Source organism: Phalacrocorax aristotelis, chromosome 6 (assembly GCF_949628215.1).
Source record: "Phalacrocorax aristotelis chromosome 6, bGulAri2.1, whole genome shotgun sequence".
NCBI lineage: Eukaryota > Metazoa > Chordata > Aves > Suliformes > Phalacrocoracidae > Phalacrocorax > Phalacrocorax aristotelis.
In genome coordinates this window covers 41,487,131-41,510,799 of record NC_134281.1, presented here as the reverse complement: position 1 = coordinate 41,510,799, position 23,669 = coordinate 41,487,131, and positions in this window count along the sequence as shown.

The following is a 23,669-nucleotide window of genomic DNA, read 5'->3' as shown; positions in this document are numbered from 1 at the left end:
TTTGCAAACATCATTGTTCTTGCAGGCATGCTCTGTCTGCACAGCAGACTGCTGCCCCTCAGCTTCCCGAAGCTTTCTCCAGGCTATTTTATTAGCACAAAGTCTCCTGCAGCCCAGCAGTGGGATGGGGCTTGGAGCAGGCTGAGCTGCTTATATTGGCATTGCATAGTAATTAGCAAGAGCAAGTATGTCAGTAAAAGTCTTATTAAAAGAGCATGAGAGATACAGCTGAATTAAAGAGCTCCATTATGGAGTACCTACACGTTGCAATTATATTCACCAGGAGTCTGGGGGAATGTTTCCCTCCAAGCACAGAAACACTGGAAGATAATGTTTTGCAACAGAAGTCTGAGCATCAGGAATAATAGGCCTATGTTTCCTGTGGACAGGAGTCTTGCATCTTCCTTCTATTCCTTCCTCCCCTGAGACAGGCAAGTGATGTAATTGCAATATTGATTACATGGGACATGGAGCATCATTTGTAATGCCTGAATCCAGTAGGAATCCATCATTATTAATAATAATGTGTTTCAGCACTACATCCACACCCTTCCGTGGTCCTTTTCTCATCCCTCCCTTTGCTGTTGCCCTGGTGACTTTTCTAGCCACTGCTGAGCCAGGGTACATCCGTCTGTTAATGCTATTTCCAAAGGCAGCCTCTCAGCTGTGGTTGTTCCTGGGAAGGGAAAAGCTGAACACGAGTCAGAAATACAGCTGTTGTCAGCAGGCAGTACTCGTGATGAATGAAAACAAAACTTTTCCTGTATGCTCTCACGTTCTTTCCTGTCTCTCCATCGCCTGTCCTTTGCATTCATCAACCCTTTCATCCTGCTGCTGTTTTTAAGATGGTGCCTATGGTCAGAAGAGTGCTGGTCCCTCTGAGTTTGCATAATAGATGTTGACAGTGAATTGAACACAAAAGGGAGAGATTCAGCCCACAGCCACGGCCTGAGCGGAGGTTTAATGGTTCAAAGACATCAAGACAGCCTCTGCACAAGGGGAGCATCTGGAAGAAATAATAATCAGAGGTTTATGCAGCTGGTTAGCACAACAGCACTGGCTGGCATGTTCTGAGCAGGTTGGACAGTACATGTGCAGTAGTGTAAAGTTAAAATTGCCCTCTAATTTTGGACTGCTCTTGTACATGTTCAAGTAGAAGCTTGCTGGGCAATGTGCCTCCTAAGCTGCTCAGAAACCTGCTGTTGGGCCTTAGATTCTGGTGAGGATTTAATAGTAAAGCTTGGAATCAGAGTCAATCTGATTTTATTTAATTAATTTTTTTTTTTCAAAACATATGCAGAAGCAGTTGCTAGAACAAAAGGCAGTATTTATAAATGTTGAAAAATGAATTATATAGGCATGCATATGCAGCTAATCATGTAATACATTGGTTTTGTATTAATGTATTCTGTGATATCATAGACCAATACATCTATACTTACGTATACCGTGTATTTGTGTACACACGCATATACTTACATATGGTTTATATATGCAAACCATAACTGTATTGTATATCTAACCCTAGTTCTTGTAAGGCTGGTCCAGGCAGAGAGCAGACAGCAAACGTGACATAAGAAAATTAGGGCTCTGAGTAGCAATGGTTCTTCAGCTCTGCATCTCTCAGGCTCAGCCCTTGTAAAATAAAACTCCTGAAGTTTCCTGCTGCCACATTCAGCCTCATCTTCTTTGTCACCTCTGCCAGCAGCAGAGCTGCCCTGGGAGTTGAGAGGTGCCCAGGTCCCCAGCACTCCACCCATACAGGGCAGGAGGAGTCCTTCCATCTGCACACTGGGTAGAACAATGCTAACTTAGATGCATGGATTGTCCACGCGGGTATGTCCTCTGCTGTTTTCTTTCCCCTAAGAAAACAGTCACTCCAGTGTAGCTTTCTGCTTATATCCATGATTAATTAATATTTTACCCCTTTTCTCCGATCACTAAATTTTGAGTGATGCTTCCCTTAGCTCCAACCTGCCCCTGTGCTGCTGGCTGACCTGCAGCCTGGTGGGACACCTGATTTTGCAGTCCGCATTTCAAATGCCGTTACATCAGGGTTTGCCGGTGCACATGGCATTCCCCTCCCATAGCTGTGGGTTGACAATGGGGAGCGTGTTACCAGCTGTGCGGTAGGGATCGGGGGCTGCAACCTTAGCTAGTTCACGTTAGCTGAGCTTCCTTCGCGTTTACAAAGTGATGCTATTTTACACCAGCAGAATATCTGCATCATTAAAGCTAAATACCAGTCAAAGCTGTTTGATTTGATCCTGCAGGCATTGTCTTGCTGTTGATAACTGTGATCATGGGCTGCAGATTGCTGTTATTCCCTTCTTGTGGGCAAATCCTGTTTCCAATAAGGAAGCCCCATTGATCCTTGCTCTGACACGGCACGTCAGCTGGGTCGTATCCTGCCCAGTGGGCTGTCTCTCAGCCCCGCTGCCAGAGTGTAGGAAAACATCTGAGGGCGTTGTACTGTATTTATTTTCCTCAGCTTTTCTGCAGATGCGCCCAACCCAAAATGTGATCTCAATTATTTTTGTCATCATCAATGACAGTTGTGATTCATCATCTAGTTTTATTTTCTTGCACATAATAACTTCTATGGAGCAGAAATATACTTCAGCTGCACATCTGTCAACAAACCATGGTTGCTTATCCAAGTAAACAAAATAACTTCATTTATTCTTACTAACAAAGACATTTTCTAAAATCTGCTGTAAATATTTAGAATGAGTTGCATTGCTGTGTGATCTTTATACGCCTCCCAGATATTTATGTTATTATGATCTATACTAAACAATTGGATTGAAATACAAGCTACATGTGCCATTAAAGGAGCAAATAATAGCATCAAAGCCTTTTGTGGATGTATAGGGTAATTGCTCTTAGCACACTTTAGAAGTCAAACTATTGTAGCTTGACTATAATTGCTGTATATGTACTCAGATAAATAATAACCATTCTAATGCAGAAAAGAAATTATCTAAAAAAGCCCAGTGCGTTGCCTGGGCTGTTTTATATGAGCTGAAGTTCATGAAGGCCTAGCTGGCCAAGTCCACATTGTTTTTAGCTAGCACCACATCCCTTCCCTGCGTGTGCTGAGGTCTCAGGACATGCACTGCCAAATCTGAGCAGCTTTTCTCTTCTCTGTCATGTCTTTGGGACAGTACGTGGCACGGTTCTGCTCCAGTGCATCAGATGGTGCTCAAGCCTCAGTGCATGCCCTCACCCACATGGTTTGGAAGATTTAATATGTGGAGACCAGGAAGAAAAACCCCAAACGGTAATTGGATCTAAACATGATATTGTAGCAAGAAAGAAAAAAGCACAAATATTCAAAACACATGAAATGCTATGCTTAAGTACAAACACAAATGTCATTTATCTTTGACCCCTACATAAATGGCAACAGCATCTTTGCTGTTACAGATCATGAAGCTCTTTGGCTGCAATAAAGTACCCAGTTTGGATTCAGGCTTTTGCTACATCCTTTGATCTGTATTCTGTTCGCTGATGCCTGGCCCTTTACATGTGGTTATTTGTATATTCTGGGAACACCAGCATCACATTACAACAATAAGTAACATTACACAGTTACTTTTCATTTCTCCTTTATTTAAATTTGCCACTTAAGAACACCATACTGCTCAACAGACACAGATTATTTAAATCACCCATTGTCCATTAACTTAATTCCAAATTCCTATAAAATATAGCCAGTGATCAGGAGCTATATTTTTGCAGTACCCTCTTTTTTCATATTACGAATACAAGTAAAATACAGTTTATAAAATCATAACTTTCCTCCCTCGCATTGTTTAAAAACTAGCTATTACAGCCCAGCAAATCTGAGATGAGGCTGACTTCAAAGGTTCCCATTGTCTGAACCAAAATGTAAAATACAGCCAAGGAGCAAACATAATAACAAATAAACTGGAGGTTACAAATTTATTCACCATTAGGTTGACAGTTTCTCTTTAAAGTGTTGTGGCTGGAATAATTTGGATTAAAGTCAATAATGAGGCACCAGCAAGTAAATGCTGGATCTTTGTTAGAGCGGTAGCAGTGGGGTCCTGCGTGGGTTGCACAAGGGCGATGCCGCTGGCACCCCGAGGACATTAATTTGACATCATGCAAATGACTAGTGTGGAGCCAGAGGAGCAAAAGCTGAGCTGTTTTGCTGCATCCCACCCATCTGCCTCTCAGGGCAGAGTTTTCCCTACAGCATACTATAGACTGTGTCATGTAAGAGTTTTTTTCACATGGTCAAGAGATTGCTAGTGTTGCCTGAGTTTAAATTTTATTCTTATTGAAAATAATTGTAGAAGGGAGCAGAATGTGACTTGCTGGATGGGGTTTATAAGATATTTTTTACTACAGCTGGCAAAGTCAATGCCTAAAATATTTTCCAGTGGAAATTAGATTTTTTTCTTAGGTAAGCAATTCAGCAAAATCTGTTTTCTACCACTGGTAATTCTTAATTTTTAAAAGTAAAATCAAAATTTGGGCTTGAATTTCCATTAAAATGTGAAGGGGTATTTTTTGGAAAACACTGCCCTGATCCCTCCTGGGAGCTGGAACTGCTGTCCTTTCCATGTCTGTTCTCCTGGTTTGGTCTCCCCCATCCTGCACTGGTGGCTTTTCAGAGAGGAGACATTAGGGCACCTGGCAGCAGATGCAGCCTGAGTGCAAAGCCCAGCATAAAATAAAGTGAGAATAGGGGTGATGGTGAACGTCAGCCCTTTGAAAGTGATTTACTGATGCTCTGGGTATACACAGGATGAATGAGCCTTTGCAAATGGCAGCGGGGTATGGGGACAAGTTTGGACCAGGCAGGTTTTTGACAGAGATGGAAGTGTCAGATGGTGCAAGTCTGAAGGGAACAGGCAGAAGAACCTGTATCCACTTTGAATCACAGAAAGAAGTTAATGGCAATCGTGACAAGAAATCCATGGGGAACATCTTTCTTCTTACACCAGAAAAGTGTTGAGTTTGGGGCTGTAAGTGTGGATTGGCAATAAGAACAGAATAAAGTATTAAATGGCTTCTTGTTAAATGAGGACTAAACTAGGTAGTGAATGAGTCAACGGTATTTTGAGGAGAAAATATAAATTATAGTGTCACATAAATTAAGTGCCCTAATCACTACCTCCAGCAGGGCTCAGCTGAGCCTGCACACAGCCTCAGTTCTGGGGTTTCCTTCCTTTTTGCTTTCCTTCCTTTTTGCAATCTTAGTTCAATATATGTTGCATGTATCTGGGATGTGCATACATTCATATGTGCACAGGCACAAACTATGTATGGATTCATTAATGTAGAGATCAAGTAGCTTTTTCATAGGGTTTATGTTCTAGAAATTGGCCCAGTTAATCACCACACCAAGGAGGGGAGTGAGTTAGTGTGTCTGGACATTCTCGTCTGCTTTTTTTCTTTCATAGTGAGTAAAAAACAGATAGCGGTAAACCTATTGATATCTATTGATCATCTTTAATAGATGCCTGTCTCACCCACTCTTAAATACCCATGATGGGATCCACAAGTTCTATCATATCTACTGCCATACTTCAGTTGTATTATATTTGCTATGTTTTTTCTAAGTATCTAGCGTAAATCCCTCTTGCTGTGAATGGAACTGATTTATTCTCTTTTTATTCTTGGTGGACATGGAAAACAGTTGATAATGGTCTTATGTAAAATAACCTATGAGAATTGTTAGTGTCTTTAATCTGTCTTCAGTTTTTTGTATGAAACAAAGTCAATACTTCCCAACTTTCCTCATGCATCTTATTTTAGAAATGTATTGTCATTCCTCCGAACCTTTTTCCAGTTGTCTGTTGTGGGGGTGCAGAATAACTGTATCAGTACAGATACAACATTCCTTCCAATACTTGGCAGGCCAAGCTCTTCTGTAAATAATACAGCAATACTCACTCGTGCCTGGCTCAAAAGCAGGACTAATGAGCATTTGATCTCTGTTGCAAAGCTCCTTCCGCCTCTGCCGAGATACTCATAGTCACTTCTGGTCTCTTCATCTGGTATTTGCTTTTGGGTAAATCTTTGCATGTCAGAAGCAGCCCAGCAGAGGGGGTGCAGATGTCCTTTTCAAAATAGGGTTAAGACATTATTTGCATTGAAACACATTAATTGCTTTTTATTCTTGCACCACCAAAGTTTCACTTTATAAAATCATGCTGGAGCTGTATATATGACCAGATGGTTGCTGTCATCCGGTGTCACCCATGCGAGCATTGATTGAAATATTTGCTTTGCTGCTACTTGGAAACAGTCAGAGGACCAGAGGTCCTTCATCAATGTTTAATCAGTGCTTAATGGGGCAATATTTCCTGTGACCTCTGATAGTGCTGCTTAAGCAAGAATTGCAAAATTCAGCCTTTGGACAACAGTCTAGTGATAGGGCAGGTTCTTATTATGTGTCAAAGCCATGCAATTTATAAAGCAAGCTGAGAGCAGAGGTGAGCCTGAGGGACAAAAAGAGATTTTGTAGCTTTTCCCAGAGGCCAGGAAGTAATTTCGGGTTTTGGATACATTCCTCCCAGAGAAATAATTGCAGCAATACTTGCAGCTCTCAAGTGAAAACAAGTAACTACTAGAAAGAGTGCTCAGGGTTGCTTTTTCCACATACATGCAGTGATGGTGAGCCTGGCAGAAACTGGTACAGTATTAATTATCAAGGGAAACATGCCCTGACATGCCCTGAACTGAAAAAGAAAATGTAGAGTCAAATAGGTTAGTACTAGAATATCACAAAACATAAACAGACCTGGATCGTCCTCTTAATATAGTGGCACACGTCGGTGAAGTTATCTACTGGTGTAAATGAAAAGAGACTTTAGATCATCAAATAAAATAAACCTGGAGTTTGCCTACATTGACAGAACCCCTTAAGTCTTTGAGATGCTTCCCGGTTAAGTGGGTAGGCTATGAGCTAAAGTAACAGTGGGATACATGTGACTTTTGTCCATCCTTCTTAATGGAGAGTTAAGATAACAAGTGGCCTGACTGCATAGCTTCTCAAGCTGATGCTTTGGAAAAGGCAAACGTGCTATAACATAAAATACTCAGCTATGAACTATGGCAAGACCCATGTGTGCACTGCAGTTTGAGTCTTCCCTTGTTGGTGCAGTATCTCAGCAGGGCTGGAGCAGCCAGAGATTGGGAAGTCAGGTCCAGCTCTTCCCTTCCTTGTGCAGTCAAGCATCAAGAAGCTGAATACTTCTTCTGCAGGGACCCAATTAAACACAGGAAACACTTCACCAGGCAGTGAAAGTTTCCACCTCCCCGGTTTTCAAACTGCATTCCTTTGAATGGAGATAATTTAAAATAAACAACAACTTGTCCCAACTTTGGCATTGAACAAAAGGGGATTTAGTGTAAACCAAGAAGCAAGTCCTCAGGACAAGCCAGAACGCAGTGCCAACGCCCCCATCCCTGCCTGCCCCAGGAGAGCTCAAAAGCAGCCAAGAAACCAAATGCAGTTTGCAGCATGGATGTTTTATCTTGTCTTATACCCAGAAGATGGAAACACATCTCTCAACATTTTTTCCATAGCCAGGCAGCTGCTATTGGGCAAATACAGTTCTTCCCAGGTAGATGAAGGGATAAAGCAGCAGCAAACTTCCCCTGGCGCTAGAATAGTGCTGTGTTTTGGCTGACGCACGACTGCTGCTGCCAGCCAGGGAAAGAGCAGCTTGGGGAAGGGTACAGAGCAGGGTGTCTAGTGTGATGGGAAATGTAAATTCCTGAAGATGTAGTTTATGAGGGCTGCAGATTTATCAGGTGGTCTCTGGGGTGTGGCTTTGTGACATCTTTTAAGTCATATTTGTCATGCTATCTTTTTTTTCCCCAACTAAAAGGAAGAAACTAAAGAGATGGCAGCATGGCATCTCCTGGCCCTAGAGGAGGGCTCACAGCCTCAGCTTCCTTTCATCAGGAAAACTGTTATCTTTACAGTGCTTTGCACAGAAGAGCTGACTCTGCTCATCCCACTGCGTGGCTGAGATAGGTGAGCTGACGGATGGCTGAGAGCCTGGGGACACTTTCCAGCATGATTCTGTGAACCACGGCTGCTTTTGCTAAGCTCCAGTTTGGAAACCTCTGCCAGACCTTTCCTCATTGCACTGGGAGAACAACCCTGAATATTATGGAGCAATATGGGCTTCATGGTGTTCAATTCAGATTCAGGCCCTTTGTCATGCTAATAAGGACCGACTCTGCTTTTCAAAGACAATTCCTAAAGAAGGTGTTGCCCCATCTTACAAAACCCAAATAAGCAGTTTGTAGCTCTCTGTAATAAGATGGTCTGAAATATAGAACACCAAACATAGCAAAAACAAAACAGAAATAAAATCCATAGTCCTTAACCATAATCATAAGCTGTACCAAAAGCCACCCCAGCCACTGCTCTGCCCCAGCATTTGGTTTCCCTCCACAGAGAGGCTTTAATTCGACTTCCCCAAAGTACCTCACACCCCCCCAGGCAGTACTTACCAGCTCTGTGCTGAGGTTGCTTGTGGTGCTGTATCATTTTTTATTTGTCCTGCTATTTGTTGCTAGGACCATAGAAATGCAGGAACTGGGGACTGGGAGGGACTCCTTGGCCCAGGGTGGCCAAGCCCCTGGTTTTGCAAGGCACCACATCATCCAGCTGCTCTTCTGCACCGAGTGAGCGGGGTTTTCTCCCACTCTTCTTCCTTTTGAGTCAATGTTCCAAAACACCATGTCCCAGTGGCTAGAGACAGTCTAACCTCCCGTCCAAATGTCTTTGGTCAATTTTTGCCCTTATGTTCTTTGTGCCAACATTGGTCCTGAACACAAATAGCTCTTCTCTACTGCTTCTGCTCCCTTCCTCGGATATCACCTTCTGGATGCTCTTCCTACTTTTATCTGCTGACCTTGTGCAAGTTAGAGCTCAGTATTTTCAATGCACTTACAGTACCTAGTCATGATGTTTTGGGAACCTCTAGGCTTTTTTGGAGAAGGCCTGATATTATGCCCCTTGTGAAGCATGCCTGCAGCTTTTCTGTCATGACATGGTTGCATCTATGTCCAGACCTCTGACAGTGATGGTTACATGCACTGTCCTATAGCAACACTTCTTCAAGTAACATTCAGTTTATTTCCATTGTTTACACTAAAGTTTTTACTTTTTTTTTCCATTTGAAGATGTAAAACTTTGTCTGAAAGTCAGACAAATTAATTTACAAGTATGAAGACTGTATTTGCACTTTGGATGCCTCATAGGACCATTTTCTAACATGTGCTGGGTTCCCTGCTCACATTGCACCTGTCATACCCCACGTGCCCCTTGGTGCCGAGGTGTTCAGCATGCCATCACATTGCAGCTTGCAATCCCATTACAACATTGCCATCTCATTGCAGTGCTGCCATCTCATTCCAGTGTTACTGTCTTATTGCAGCCTGCAATCTCATTGCAGCATTGCCATCTCAGTCAGTAGATGTGCTGTGGGTGAACCAGGCACCTTTTTTTGGTCCTGGCCATTTTCATGGTCTCTGCAGGATGTATTTTTCTATAACCATGAAGATGATTATAAGGCACTGTTATGAGGAGCAGCTGAGGAAACTGGGGTTGTTTAGCCTGGAGAAAAGGAGGCTGAGGGGAGACCTTGTTGCTATCTGCAACAACCTGAAAGGAGGTTGTAGTGAGGAGGGTGTTGGTCTCTTTTCCAGAGTAGCAAGTGATAGGATGAGAGGAAACCGCCTCAAGTTGTGCCAGGGGAGATTTACATTGGATATTGGGAAAAATTTCTCCTCTGAAAGGGTTGTCAAGCATTGGAACAGGCTGCCTAGGGAAGGGGTTGAGTCACCATCCCTGGAGGTATTTAAAAGATGTACACATGTGGCGCTTAGGGACATGGTTTAGTGGTTGACTTGGCAGTGTTAGGTTTATGGTTGGACCTGATGAGCTTAAAGGTGTTTTCCAACCTAAATGATACTGTGATTACGAGGATGACTTCAGGGAGTCATGAAACCTTATCTGGGCCAACAAAACCCTGATAGCTGATTTTGTTGACAGTGGTTGCAGCAAGTGCTGCAGAGTGTTCAGTGGCAGGTTCTTGCTATGGATGCTGCCGCTTGCCCAACCTGAACTCTACCTTTCAGCCTGGGAAATGTATCCAAGACAGTCTTGTCTTACAGGAAACACATACTGCGTGTGTACAGGGTGTAGGGGGGATTGACTGAGCTAGATTGTTTTCATCCAGGGAAGTAAAGGCATCCTGGATTTGTTGGATCTTGATGAATCCTTCAAACACCAAGCCACTTTTTTTTTTTAATAAAAAATAGCCAATTTATTCCACTAGAGCAAAGTGCTAAAGCCTCAATTACAAGATCAGAAATTATATTAAGAATAAATCATAGAAACTAAAAAAACATAAATTAGAAGGTGCTCTGCAATCACCATTGTTCTAGCTGTCATGCAGGGTTTCTCTGCAGCCATCTTCAGCAAGGAGCAAGGTGGAGCACAGTCTCTCCCTTGGATTTCTTTGAAGCCTGGGTCAGCTCCTGGGCAGAGCTGCAGCTCAGCACTGCAGCTCAGCACCACAGCCCCCACAGGATGGTCCTGGGAAGCCCAGGCTGGCTGCTCGCAGGGTCCCTGGGGTTGGCACAACCCCTCTCCTCTTCTCCTCTGCTAGCTGCCTGTAGCTTCCTGCCTCCTCCTTCTTCCCTGCTGTCTGTATAATTTATTATACTCCCAAGCTCTGGTTCAGTGGCTTTTTGCAGAGACAGTGCATAGCAGATGGGTAAGACGTCTGTTACCATCGGCGTGAGAGCCCTGAGTCCATCCCTGTCCCTAATCCCTGCTCAGCTTGTGGTCTTTGGCTGCTCAGTCCCATGGCTCCATTTGCTCCAGGACTCAGAAATGTTCCCAACCAGCCTATTCCAGTCAAACCAGATGAGCCAGAAATTAGTGGAAACCTCTGGTACCTGCTGTGATGGAGGCCCAGCCAGCCTCGTGGCAGTCAGCAGAATGCCCCAGCACAGAGGTGGATCTTGGGAGGGCTTAGCTCTCCACAAAATAGAGCGGGCCAGGTGGGGCTTTCAAGCTGCCAAAGCTCAAAATGCAGTCTTCATTTTAATGAGATTATATCATCTTCTGTGCTACATGCCTTCAAATGTTGTATCTTTACTAATGTCTTTTAAAATTCATTTTCCCCGCTCTGTGGGAGCCACTGACCTCCCCTACCATATTGCCTCCAGATGTCCAGGGGGGAGCAGGGCAAGTGATCCCCACAAGCTCCTCAGCCCCTGCTTGGCTGGCAAAGCTGCTGGCTCCTCTCACTAATGTTATATTTTTAATCAGTTTAAATGAACATCATCCACAGACCCCATCAGAAAGATAGTTCTACCGCCTCTGTCCCTGGCTGCTCTTTCCCTTTCCATCTCCTTTGAACCATCTTGGAGATCTGATCAGGATTTAAATCACTTTTTTCCCCCCCAGTGGTTTGAGTTTAACCCAGATGGGTTGTTTTAACTGGGACCTTGATCGCTGACACGACCTCTGCAGCCGCAGCTCAGAGTGGGGTGGCCATGGCAGGGACCTGCAGGGCAAGGAGGAGGCATGCAGACTGATGTCCCCAGAGCTGACAGCCTCTAGAGCTGCATAAAGCAGGAGAAACGTTGGCTGCACTGCAAAAAGCTTTAAAAAATGTGAAATAACTGAAAGCCAGCAGGTGAGAGAGCCCTGCGCCCGCTCCCAGCCCATGTTGTGCAGCATCCCTGCTCTCACCACATCCCGGGTAACAGAAGTTTGCCAACATGAGGCTTTTCCATGGGCTGTTTATCTGCATCAATATTCCAGGCTGCTTTTTTATTTGCTCCAGATGGGCTACAATAGTTTCCTATCTTCCTCCTTTGGTCTTTTTATCTTTTATTTCAATCCAAACAATTTCTGTGCTTCTTGCCAAACTATATATTGTATCACATTCTTTCCTTCTTCAGACACAATATCCTCCTTGACCCAGGCTGGCATGTTTCCACCTGCCCTGTTGTGTTTATTCCTTCTCCAAACTCTTATTTCAGCATTAAAAGCAAAACCAGACGGATGTGATATCCTGTTGTCTGTCATCCCAGTTACATAAAGTGTCTCTTCAACATCAGGGGGACAAATTCCTATCCCCTAAACCTCTGCAGCTGCCCAGGAAGGCTGGACTGAGACTGTCACTTTAATACACATTTTGGTACATACTTTTGTTAAGCATCTCTTTTAAGTGAATTGTCTGTTTGCATGTGTACCTGGCCTCTCTTCCAGGTTGAATCCTGCAGTTGCATACTGCTGCATCTGCCAAAAAGTACATTTCAAATTTCTAAATTGTTTCTGCTTAGCAAGTCAGGACAGTGTTTAATTGTGTAGATACACCTCTGTCTCCCAATGCCGCCTACTTTAGAGCAAAACCTATTTTTATTATTTGTTCCAATTTGTTATTTCTCATCTTCAATGGCTAGAAAAAAAATTGGGAAGACCCTTTTGAGTGTTTCTATGCACGTTTTCAACATTTCCACTGTCATCTCTGCATACTTCAATCTTTTGAGGTAAAGCTAAGGATAGCCTGCATATAGGAATAAATGAAAGCTACTCCTACTGATGAGGAGCATTTGCAGTACCAATGGTACCATTGTATTGTAACTTCTCAGCACCTCCAAATGCCAGGCAATGGCCCCATATAACCACAGTCACTTAATTTAACAGATTATGCTGGATTTGCTCTCAATGCTTCTGTTTTCTGTTATTTTTAAAAAATTATTTTGCATGGACAATCCAAAAGAAAAATGAAAAGTAAGCAAATTATTCTAGAATCTCCAACAGAAAAAGACAGAAACTGCTTTACTGATAAGTTCAAACTAATGCGACTAATATGTCAAAACTAATTCAAGCAAATCGTAATGATTGGGTAATATACTATCATTTGAAAGTGAGTGCAAAGGTACCTTTGAGTGGTTAATCTAGTCCACAGACTTGTGAAGGGGTTTTTGAGATTAACGATGTGCAAGGAGGAAGAACCTGGTTTGACTCTTGATATGTATGAATATTAGTATGTTTGCATTGGCATATTGTGGATGATTTAAAATAAATTTAATGTCACCATGGCAAATCCTTAATACAGGTGATGCATTCAAATTGTCTTTTCTTTTTTTTGTATAATTGTTTAAAATATATTTACTTTGCACAAGCTAAATTTTGCTGCCATAGAAATGGCATTTTAACGTGGGATAATTTGTGTCTGTTTGTACTTCAGGAAAATATTTCAATGTTGCTATCCGAGCAGCTTTGACTCAATGTTCTATTTTAACAGATACTCTTCCTGTAAGAGAAATGCAATTTAAATTTGCTTAATTGCTAAATAATTCAGGAAGTGAAAAAATTAATGTCTTTACAGACTCAGACCCAAACAAGTGCCAGCTAAAAGCTGGACTGTTATCTGTAGCTTTGCTCTGATGTATCTGAGGCTGTTGTATCCATGGCCCCATCTTAATTTGTCATTCACACTGGAAAGCAACTAAAGGGTCTGCTGGGAGATCTTTTCATTGCTGCTGTTAAAAAAGGCCATTTTCTTTGCAAGCCATTTGTCTCTGTCTTGTTTATAACAGCAGGAGGTATGGCTGCACATGTCTATCATATTTTAAAGGCCCATTGGTGATAAGATGATCAAAAGAATGCAGACTCCTTGCAACCACTTTAGTCCAACAAGCTGTATATATTCAGTATGACGAATGGATTATTCTACTTTTCTCTTGTTTTAAATATATGGTCGTTTCCACTAAGACTGTTGGGTATGAACATATTCTGCAGAATATATACAGTGGCTGTGTAGTGTTGTCAAGTGGATAATTAACTGATAAGGGTACCAGCAGCATTTAATAAATGATAAGTACTCCTTGGTCTTTGATGAATCATTAGCAGTAAGTTTGCAAGAGGCTTTGTGGAAAGTCATCATCAATTTTCACAATTGCAGTAACATTCATTCCCTATTAATTTGTTGGTAGGTAGAAGTAGGCACCTGGAAACCCCCCACTCTGTAATGACTCACACTGAAGCAATCATATGTGCTAGACATTTCATTTTGATTAGGGTAAAGATGATCTCCATCAATGCATGGGGGACACTGTATTATTTAGCATCCATCAAACATTCACATCATGAAATGAGATAGTTTCTCAAGCAGGGATTGAGACAAACCCACAACCAATCTAGACTTCATGGTTGCCATAAAACAATTCAATATTCACGGTGTCAGCACTCTACAAAATGCACCCTCTAGACTGCAAAATATAGAGTCTTGCCACTTATATTAAAGAGGATGCTCTGCTGATTGTTGGCCACACTGAGCCTATATATACATACGGGTTCCTTGCTGGGAGGGCTAACGATGCCCATACATGATAGCCAAATCGCTTTACTATTTCCTGCGGAGTTGAGATCTCATTAGTACGTAGCTATAGTTGTACCACATTCCTTTGAACTTCCTCCTGCTGCAATGAAGACATGGAAAAACTTTAGACAAGTTCAGTCACATATTAACAAAGGATTCATTACCAACGTTTGGTTTTCTCCTTAACACCGTGGAGGGCTGTTGTGTTTTTACCAGGTTTTTGGCCTTTAATGGTGAACTCACATCTTCTTCTTGAATAGGATATACTCCAGGGCCTTCAAACACATCCAGAGTGAACACGTTCTCTTGATCACGCTTCCAGAATCTGCCAGCACAGGGAGAAATTATAAGCGAAGTCAAGCTATGATTACATTACGTATTGCATTTGCTGTCACATGCTAATCTACTAAATTAGCCTTTTAATATGTTGTTATTGTTTTTGTCTACCCTCTGACCCTACTTTTGTCTTCACTCCCAATAACGACAGCAAATAATGCCCTGTGACATTTAAATGCAATCCCCTAACAGGAGCTGTTTCATATATGTTAGATTCAACCTTCATGATTAAGGGCATGAATAACTGGAAAATAAATGTCTGGTTTTTTACCACATCTCATCTGTTCACTAAGTGGTGAAGCTGAAATCTGTGATAAGAATCGGAAGGCAGAGCCAAACTGATAAGTATTGTAATCCTGTTGATGGAAGAAGAAAAAGAAAACCAGCTGGGATTTTTCACTCTTTGTTTCTTTAATTAAGTCGAGACTATATGTGTTGTACAGCTTGGAAATATCTGGAAATATTTACCATATTGCATTCTGATTATTATGTCAATAATCAAATTAAAAGAATGAGCAGAGATTGGATTTAGAAAAGAAAAGAAATATCTGATTTGCAGATCCATGCTGCTTAACAGAACATCCCTGAACTTCAAAGACAAAAATGTTCTTTCTTCCCAGTTTGTAAAATTTATTCTAGCCAGCACTTCTGGTTCCCATGAAACTAGAATTTTACATCACTAACACCAGAGAAGTGATGTGGTTGAGAAGATTTCATTTCTTGCCCTCTTGGTTTTCCATTTAAAAAATAGAATACCCATTTCAGCCTTCAAAAGGATTTTTCCAGCAAATTGCAAATAGTGTAAGAAAAAAGCAACTACAGATTTTTACGATCTCTAGTCTGAAATTTTAGTCTTCACAGATTGTACACAGTTTCAATCTATTCCTATATATTTTCTTTTAAAAGCCTGTCTTTAATAAAATAACTAAGGCTTCAAACCTAAAATGACTTATGTGTGTGTCTAATTTTAGGTTAGACGAGAATTTCAGATTAGTATCTGTGTACTCTAAATATAGTAAAATAATGGCAGGATTGGAGTTTTCTGTTGATACTTGCTATAACAAAGAATAAATAGCAATGGACAAAAAGCAAGCCAAAAAAACCTGTGGAGGCATGGAGCAACACATAATGTTAATAAGATATGCACAGATCACTTTTTTCTCTCTTTCTTTGTTAGCTGCAGTACTTAAAACAATGCTTCATCTAGTCACAAGTCAGATTTTGGAGGAGAATATCTGTATGTATGATCTGTCATCAAAGTTGACAGTGACATTTACTGTTTTTTCAAGAAAAATCTTTTAAGAGCAGGTAAGTGACTGGATCTTCTGGATTTGTAACAGAAGTGCATGTTTTGACTGTTATTTAACTAGCCTATAAACGATCTGTTTAATTAACAGGTAGACTAAGTAGTTCAGAATATAGAATTATGTTCCAAATACAGACTTAAAAACTACTCTCTTCAACGGCTTATTTATTTTTTTCCATTCAGGCATACTTATTTAGTTGATCAGACAAAAAATGTTAAGTCTAAAGTGAGTGTGTCGTTATGTGCTATTTTCCATCAAACTGGAATTTCTCTCTCTGAGGTTTTTTTCTTTTTTTCTTTTTTTTAATCTTGTAACATTACAAAAATCATTTATTCAGATGCATTCCAAACTTTCTATTAGCAGACCTATATTTCTTTCACTGTTACTGGTAGCAAAATTCATTACTGTGCTTAAATGTGATCCCGAATCTGTGGAGTTTACCATCCTGTCCACATGATACCTGTAATTTGCAGTGACAACACAGGTCTAAGATTTTGCAGGAATAAATTCTACTAAGAAAAGTAGATGTCGTATATAGCCACAGTGGTGTAATGAGATTATAGGGGATACTTTTTTGGGGGGGGTAAAGGAAAGGGATAGATCACAAAAATGTAGTAAAAGCTGTAATAAAACAAAAGATAGCAATGTCCTCTGAAACAATAATGACCAAAAAAAAAAAAGGCAGATATCTTGATTTTCTTAATTTTGGTGCTTGTTTACAATCTGACACTGATTCACTCTGATAGCATTCCCCAGAAGGTGGCAAATTCTACCTCTTTGTTCATATCTCACAAGATAGCAACATTCAAATCAGTATTTTTCATCTATTAGAATATGCATTTACTTTACTTCTGTAGGTCCTAATCAGTGGCCAAATTCCAAACCACTGAGCTGGATACACTGAAAATGTAACTACCTGCAAATGGTGTAATCTAAGCATTTATTTAGGTCCAAATTAAGTATTCCTAAAAATGTAATAAAAGAAAATTCCACCTATAGACTGGCTAATTTCAGAGACCATAACCAGCTCAAGGTGTTCCTGGAGCACAGGCTATGATGAGGATCCCGTTGCAGCCTGGCTGCTAAAGGCTAAAGAATTCCAGATGTGCTGGGGCAGAGGAGGAGGATGGGGAGGGTATGACTCCAGGCACAGAGTAGGGTGTTCATTACCCAGGAAGGAGCCCTGCATTTTGGCCTTCGTTCTTGGGATTACATTTTAATCAATGGTTGTTGGTTGAATGCAAAATGCAGAAGAGAGGAGCAGAGCACAGTTCCCAGGCTTGGAAGCTTGGCTGCTGAGTGATGTACCCAGTAGACAAAGCTGTTGACTGAGGTGGACACCATCGGGCTGTCTCCTGAGAAGGTGATGATGCGCCACGGAGATGACTGTCACCCAGTGTGGTGAGCAGAGCTCCACCCTGCTGTAAATTCAGAAAGGACTTCCTAGAACAGTGGGAGATGGAGAAAGAGAGGCCTGGGTCCTGCTGAACGTGCAATCCCGGATCACAGAAACGCTCCTCAGCCACCTCCTCCCCGACTGGCAGCATCCCTCATCCAGACAGGCTGGTGAAACCTGTTAGACAGCACTCTCTCATGGCACCGCTCTCCTCCTGCTTGCTTACAACTCTTCTCAAGCTTTGTTTAAGTGCTGGAGCTGAGAGGTTTAAATTTCATGTGCGTGGGGACAGCTGTGTCAGCTGGCAGCTCTTGGGGCACACTGCTCTGTTCCCAGGAGCACACTGCATCCTTTGCCCGATTAGAGAGCGTGTTCCTGGAGACAAAGATCTTGTCAGCCTGATTAGAAAGTGCTCCACAAACCATATCAGGAGGTCTAGCAGAAGTTACTGCTTCACACTACAAGCCTTGCCTCGCATACAGCCGGGCCCTAGGTGACGGTGATATTCATAGCAGCGCAATAGTGCGTTCAAAGTGCCTGCTCAGCATTTAGAGGGAGGTTCAGAGTAGGACCCTTGAGGAATCTCCATGACAGGGACAGCTGAGATACAAACTGTTTTCCAAGAGGCAGGAGAGAGATGGGTGGCTTTCACTTTCTCCCTGTCACCACTGCAAACACTTCCATCCAACTGATCTTGCTGTGACAAAGTAACACTCTTTTGGTCAGATGGGAGATCATCCTCTTATGCCCTTAAAAAGTGCTCACTGCTATGTTTACGTTCAATCCTGTAGCAAGATGTGGTCCCCCAGCCGACAGAGGATAACTGCACCTCCTCCCAAGATGGGAGTCCAGGAGTGCGTGGAAGGTACACCAGAACTTTTGCTTTTTTTCAAATAATAAAAATGAGGCTATTTTAATTTTGGCAATGAAGCCAAAGGAAAAATAAAAGGAAAAAAATATTTGGTGCCATGAATTCCATGGCATCAATGTGAAGATAAAAGAAGAGATCCAGAAGGAAGATAAAGAGATTAGGGTATCACAATTATTACAAACATTGCCAGTGGCAGTGCCTGTTCCCAAGGCTGCCTGCCATTTCTCAATGATCAGATCCAGGTTTTCAGGTTGGGGTTTTTTTCCTATTTGTGTTGGAAAGCTCCTAGCTGTTTTTTGCTTTTGGACTCCAAGATATTCATGCTGAAGGGTTCAGCCATTTCTACAAATGAGGTTACAGAAAACTATAAACAAAGTTGTTTTGCTGAGAGAAAAGCTGAGGTTGTTCAAGTTTTGCCACACTGTCCAAGCGTGTGCCCTTGGATACACCTGTGAACACCCAGCCAAATTTAGCCAAATTATAAGTCTCTGGAAAACTACGGCTTGCCTATAATCAGTGAGTCTTCGCTAGAGCCTGGCAGCTCCAAGGGTGGAAGCATACTGTGGAAAGCTGGTGATCCTCATAACTAAGGTAGAGGCATATATTTTTCATGTGATCAGTGAAAAGTTTGATGCTGACTGTAACGAGAGAGCCAATCCTGTACTCTCTGACATCCAAGATACACGATGTCAGTAGCTGTTCTGGCCTTGTGAAGGTTCCTGTGGGTCTAATTTGGCATCTGCTGCTGAGATTCTGTGCATTCTCTCCAATGCAGGGGGCTGCTGAGGAAAGATGATACTGAAATAAAAAACAAGTTTAAAAAAAAAAAGAAGGTATCTGATGCTATTTTTAGAAACATTTTTCAGACTATCCTAAAATTATAGAAAAAGTGCAAGTAACACAATAATCTCACAAATAGTATCTTCCTAATCATGCTTGCTCTTTCCATTACCTGTGTGTAGCTGAAATATAATACAGAATGAGAAGAACCATGGAAGAATGAAGAGATCAAGAAATGTGAATTAGGAATTTGTATCCTTTGTTTCACAGAATGGGCATGTCCTTTTATCCGTAAGCATGAAAAATGCTTAATAATCCATATGGTCTTGATTGAGGAGAGAACCATGGGTATTCAAAGAATTCCTTAAACATGTTTCAAATGTAGCTTGCTTCACATTCACAATTTGCTTGGGTTACCATCTGGTTAACCATGATGGTCCTTAATGGAGTTCCCCCCTGAGCTGCATGCCATGCTGCTAGAAGGGGTTATCCCAGGTATCATATGGGCAAAGGAGACATGCTGAAGGCATCAGGTTGCTGGAAAAAGGAAAGCTCATGAGCCTAGAGCTAGGATGAGGTTGTGAGCCTATGGAACTATGGTTTCTGGAAGAGGCTCCAGCACACCTGCCTGCTGCCCAGAATCAGTCTGTGGATGAAAGCACAGCAGAAACCTTGGTAATGTTCAAGTGTGGTATGGCAAGAGCCGGATGAATACTCTGATGTCTGCTGTGGCTGGTGAACTATTAACAGCCTAACAGGCTGGTTCTCCTACAGGTAATTATGTGATTATGTGAAGGTCATGACTTAAAAATTGCCATGGACTGCTGGACAACTGGCTAAAAAAAAAAGCCATGCCACCTGCTTTTATGGTTATATTAATCTCAAACTGCTTGACTGCAGCTTTCCTACACTGTCTAGTCGTCACTGTCTTCTATACTGTGATAAATTGTGTCTATTATTTTTCCTATGTCATGAACTTCTGTTTTAACATCATGCTCCCACAGTGGTTTTGTTTCAGGAGAAACAAGATGTGCTGAGACGCCCTTGTGCCCAGACCCCAAACAACTCTTTCTAACAAAGGGTGAGAAAATGCTGGAGCACCAGAAAGCTCTGCAGGGGGAAGTTTCTTGCTGGCTTTGTCTCCCATTTTCTCCCTCTGGAGCCAGCAGGAGCAGCAAACTGAGCTCCTTCCACCCCTCAATCAGCTTCCAGTGCCCAACCCACCCTTTCCTGTGGCTGTCTCTTCTCCATGGCAAGGATGCCTCTGCCTGTCCCCCTGTTCAGCAGAGCTGCTTGGGTGGGCTGGGTTAGCTCTGCCTACCATCATTCACCTTTGATATCACTTTACAATTAGTTGACCTGAAAGGAGACCACACCAATAGTGCTGTGATATAGCTATGCAGCTAGCATCAGGCTTTTTCAGTGCTGAGCTGTACAGCTGGGTACAATGCTCACTTTGAAATCCCACACCACACATGTGATGGCTTTAATTTAAAATATTACCTGGTGATGATGGTGCTATGGAAAGAACGGTCTCATAGGCACACTTACAGACCTGGGCTGGGGAAGGTGGACACCAAGGCATTTTTTTCCACAATCATTACTGGTTTGTAATTTATAGGGGAATGACTGATCGGGTGGGCAGATGTTGCATTGACTGTGAGATAAAACTTGGATTTTAGAGTCTTACAGGCGCTACCATGTGATACGCGTGAAAATGGGCACGTACAAGGAGTACAGACTTAAGAATGGGGTTATACAAATGGTATCCCCATCAGCATTAATGAAGGATGTTCAAGGGACAGTTATTTCCAATGCATATCACGGTTTGTAATCTGCATACAAGGAAAGAAAGTTTAGAGTTGCAGTTTCCAGATGCATTAATCAATTGCTACTTGAAACACTCTGTGCTAAATCAAAGAATAAGAGATGCTACCCTTAGCTTAATCCTAGTCAGTGTGTTCAACATGTAACTCTTGTGAGTAACCAAAGATCAAACTTATTGAGAAAGCAAGAAACATAGCCAAAACTAACACAACGATGAAACTTCTAGAGAAAACATTTGAAAATATAACGAGATGTGTGGGAAACTAAACATGAAAATCAACACGGAGAAATTAAGCCCTTCAGACTTAGCCTGTATACTTCAGCTCACTGATGACCACAGTAGAAATCAGAAATAGAAAAGGAGTCAGATGAGAAGCTAAAAGCAAAGCACATAAATTAGGAGATACAAGAGGAAGACTGCAGCAAAGCCAAACGTAGTAGCCTCATGCAAACTTCCATTTTCTCTATTTTTAATCTGGATTTATACCAAAAGATTAAATTTAGTCTTTCCTTTGAGGTAAGAAATGAAAGCCACAAAGAGTTTCTCAGTTCCTTTCTTGGTGAGTGACTAAGTATCACTCTGCCTTTTCGGCGGTTACTGGATGCATAGTTTGCACACGACCAGATAGCAAAAGGGCTATGGACCAGGATAGAGGATCAGGCAGAAACTATGAGGCTGCCAAACATTCTGTCTACCTTATAATTTTTTTGGAGTGTATATTGTATTGCTTGCAGGCGTGAAGATTAGTATCATAAAAGAAGTGCCACTTTCAAGGAGCTTTTCCAAAGGTCAGACTATGCTTTTTCAGCATATGATGGATCTCCTGATTTGCTAGGAGAGCGCAGGGCCTTGCTACAAAGTGAAGCAAGCGCAGCAGCCTGGGGGTACCACAGGAGAGACCTCTGCATTCATATGGGTCTGTACCTGTATATACAGTTAGATTACAGTTTTAAAAATATAAATTAAATATTTATCTGTAAAGAAACTTTAGAAGATATACCCATGATGACATGATCTCTACAGAGGGATATACACAATTAATAAACCATGTTGAATCACACACTACAGAAATAGTGTTTTTCTTTGGTGCCGTCACACGTACCAGCTATTCTGCAGACATCTCATTTGTTCTGTTTCCCAGCGTTGCCGTATACTGACCTATTCGGCATCTGCGTGTGCTGCTGTCAAAAGCATGTTTACTCCCACCATGGTGAGGGGATTTATATCTGACATATGTTCCTCTTTTTCCCATACTCCAGCACTTAAACTCAGATTCATTCTTCTCTTGCTCTTTAAAAAAAAAAAGAGACAAAAAAAAGACATATTCCTAGTGTGGCCTCATTTTTGCAAATCTTAATGGCTGCATTATTTATGCCTGAAGGCTGTCAGTACAGGAGAGACTTAATCTCTTCTCTTCTTTGCATCTTTTTGGTCCTTTCCCTCTTCAGCCTGCAGCACATATACACTCCACTTCTGGGGATGCCAGAGCCCTACAGCACCAAGCAAGGGCAATCTTCCTCTTCTTCAAGGCTTATTCTAAAGCAAGAGGAGACAGATTTAATTCACAGCTGTGTCAGCCTGACCATCTAAGCATATGAAAGACCAGCCTGGTTTGAGAGGGCGATAAACATCAGGTTGTCTGAATTGGCAGTTTTGACTGATGTCCTGTGACTCCAAAGATCATACAATCTGGATTTCTGGGGTTTTTTGGGTATCCTATTCTTTTTTCCCATGGCATTTTGGAGGGAGTTGTTTCCAATTTTGCTTTACATATTTTGATGTGTGAAAGTGAGTGCATGTACAAATAATTTAGAAATGGCACCACTGGTGGTTACTTTGATTGCAATTCTGCACCAGCTCTGCTTCCCACATCACCGACCAGCTCGTCCGTAAACACAGCAGGGAATGAGGCTGGTGGGTGGAAGGAAGGGTTGCTAACTGCTGCTGTGCTGGAAGCTGGCTAGCTCATCTGGGGAGGCAGTGGTGTAGGCATGAAGTGTATGGGAACTCCAGGAGGAGTCCAGGTTTGCCTTGAGGGCTGTAGAGTAAATGAGTTTAGATTGTACATGGAAATGTTAAACCTGTTCTGTGGGTTCATCGCTGTGAGCAGGATCCTGGGGCTTTGGAACCAGAAGGACAATTGCCTCATTCATTTCCTGAGGTTAGTTTGTTTAAAAAAAAAAAAAAAAAAAAAAAAAAAGACTATTTGTAGCATTAACCTTGTGATTTCACAATTAGGTGCATGAATTGGATGACCTGGATAGCTGGAAATGCAATGGTGTTGCTAATGCAGCTAGCTACTGACTTAGCTCCAGCTGTGACCTTGATTTGATAATTTATGTAACAAAGTTTACAGAGATGGAGTTTTCTTTTCAAACATACAGCTAAGGTCAGAAATAAAATATAAAAATATGGGTAGTTTAGCCAAGATATTTGAAAACCACTTGGCTTTTCACTATAATTTAAAACCTTTGCGTCCTACACTAGTGAGTCTAATAAAAAAACCATAAAATGTAATACAAAAATTACTAGTGCTAAGAGAGAATTTGGCTCAGTTTTGCTTCTCTCTCTTGGGCCCAGGGAAAATATTCCAACAGAAGTCCAAAAGCTTCAGCATGATGGAGTGAAATGCCATGTCTTTCAGATAGCAGCTGCTGCTTTAGCAACGGAAATACAGGATACAGATTACGGCAGCTTTGAGAGGCATTGTTTTGGTTTAGATTCCTTTTGCCTAACCAGTAGT